The sequence below is a fragment of the Triticum urartu genome, chromosome 3A (genome assembly GCF_056163025.1).
Source record: "Triticum urartu cultivar PI428250 chromosome 3A, HENAU_Tu73, whole genome shotgun sequence".
Classification (NCBI taxonomy): domain Eukaryota; kingdom Viridiplantae; phylum Streptophyta; class Magnoliopsida; order Poales; family Poaceae; genus Triticum; species Triticum urartu.
Window position 1 is genome coordinate 656,588,338 of NC_141875.1, and position 2,547 is coordinate 656,590,884.

The following is a 2,547-nucleotide window of genomic DNA, read 5'->3' on the forward strand; positions in this document are numbered from 1 at the left end:
CTTGGTGTCCTCAAGATGGTTTGGCTCACTATCTTCCCTAAAGTTCTACCTGGCGTAAGAGATATGAGTCTGAAAGAGAAAAAAGGAGACACGTAACAGGTTTCACAATTATATAAGCAAATAAATGGATCTGTTCTGCATAAGGAACATGTTTTTACAACTACAATTTGAAACTGGTACTTGTTGCAAACATCCAATCAGATGTAAACAGCAAAGCAAACAACAGTGGAGAAAATGATGCCTATCCAAATCTATACTAGAACAAAGTTTGAAGGCTTGAGAAGGATGAACTTACGTTACATGTTAACATGGGCTGGACAAAGCCCTTCTCCATGTTGATGGAAGGATAATTCAATAAATTCCCCAAAGAAAATTCTTTATAAGCGTTGCCATTATTCTAAATTTTGCAAAGAGTAAATATAGATCAAATAATATTGGAAGAAACAAAGGATCACTAGTAGAAAAAGGGTCAAACGTGAAGCACATTAGTGCCGGTTTGTATTTGAGCCGGCACTAATGTATACATTAGTGCTGGTTCCAACGGCTAGCCGGCCCGCTTTCATTAGTACCGGTTCGTGGCGAACCTTTAGCACCGGTTCGTGCCACGAACCGGTACTAATGAGAGTGGTGGCAGGATGTTGTCAGACTGGGGCCCCTCCAGCCCCTTTAGTACCGGTTCTTGGCACGAACCGGTACTAAAGGTCATCCTACATAGACCCTTCGTCCACCCGAGCTCGCTCTGTTCTTCCCCTTTCCCCTCTCCTCTCTGTTCTTCCCCTCTTCCTCTCGAGCTCATCACACATTTTGCCCAAATTTTGTCAAGATTTGAAGGCCCCCATCCATTCAAATGATCACAAAGGTTAGCAACTTTGTCCTTTCATCTCTCATTGCTAGATTAGCTCTTGCAATGCTTTATATAGTGATTAATTTGTGAGTTTAGTAATTTGGGAGGATATATATATATATATGTGCTAGTATTTGATTTATATGCAATTTGAGGTAAAAAATAACACTTAGTTTGCATATGTAGGTGTGGTTTACTTAGTGCCTTCTAAATCTCCGTCGTAACCACCGTCGATCGCCCGCACCGTCCCGTCGCCGGCACCACCTTGTGGTGAGCCTCTTGTTCATGAAATTTTATATAAAAATTGATGTTTGTGTGATTTGGATATATAGTTACTCGTATAATTATCTTACCCATACGTTGTTTGTTATACATATAGTGCCATGGTTTTGATATCCGTCCCCGTCGGCCCTCGTCCTTGTTATGATTCGGATGTGGTATATATATTCTCTTTTAAAACTAGTTGCATTTCGTGTTTATGACAAATTATGCCCATCAAGTTGACATAGAATTTTTTTCTAGGAGGTATGTGAACCAGAAATTCCAACCGGCCCTATTGTCGAGAGGTTAAATTTAGTTGAAAGAGAAAACGAGTACTTGAAAGAAAAATTGAAAAGAATTGAGGGGGAGAAGATGGAATTGGAGTTGCATGTTGCCGATGTCGTCGATGATCACAAGATCAAGATGGAGAAAATGCGCTTGAAGATTAGAAAGATTAGAAAATATGCCATTGATAGTGAGGCTTGGTATCATTATGCTGTTGGATCCATTGTTACCTTAGTTGCGATCTTGATCGTATTTGTTGTTGCATTTAAATGCTTTAGCTAGAGAGTTATTTGTTTGTTGCATTTAAGTGTTGTATGAACTTGTATTAATTTGGTCTATTCGGTGTTGTGTAATAAAGATGAGCCGTTAATGGATGTACGATGACCGATGCTCTCCCCAGTTCATTGAGGGCATGCATACTTTTCTGCTTGCGGCTGAGGCAAACAAGCGGGCGGATGGTTTTATGCCTTGTCCATGTGCTCGCTGTAAGAATGGTCACAATTACTCTACGTCAAGAACCATTCACGTCCATCTATTTAAGTCCGGTTTCATGCCCCACTATAATGTTTGGACCAAGCACGGAGAAAGAGGGGTTATGATGGAAGACAATGAAGAAGAAGAGGACGACGACAGCTATCCTGGCCATGGGTTCCCTGAATACAATGATACAACAATGGGGAAGAAGTTGAGCCGGTAATGCGGGAAGAAGCTGAGCAGACAATGCGGGAAGAAGCTAAAGAAGTGGCATCAGATGAGCCCATTGATGATCTAGGTCGGGCCATTGCCGATGCAAAGAGAAACTGCGCAAGTGATTTGGAGAAGAAGAAGTTGCAGCGCATGTTAGAGGATCACAAAAAATTGTTGTACCCGAATTGCATAGGTGACAAGAAAAAGCTGGGCACCACACTGGAATTGCTGCAATGGAAGGCAGAGAATGGTGTATCTGACAAGGGATTTGGAAAGTTGCTGGTAATGATAAAGGATATGCTTCCAAAGGACAATGAATTGCCCGAGAGTACGTACGAAGCAAAGAAGGTTGTCTTCCCTCTAGGTTAGAGGTGCAGAAGATACATGCATGCCCTAATGATTGCATCCTCTACCGCGGTGAGTACGAGGATTTGAACGCTTGCCCGGTATGTGGTGCATTGCGCTATAAG

General features: G+C 41.9%; 1 long non-coding RNA gene across 1 annotated transcript; it reads left to right on the plus strand.

The window, feature by feature from the left end:
* Nucleotides 1-969: 969 nt before the first annotated feature.
* LOC147981128 (uncharacterized) lies at nucleotides 970-1,580 on the plus strand. Its single transcript, XR_015599873.1, has 3 exons — nucleotides 970-1,114; nucleotides 1,224-1,281; nucleotides 1,367-1,580. It is a non-coding gene; the product is annotated as an uncharacterized LOC147981128 (long non-coding RNA).
* The last annotated feature ends 967 nt before the right edge of the window (nucleotides 1,581-2,547 follow it).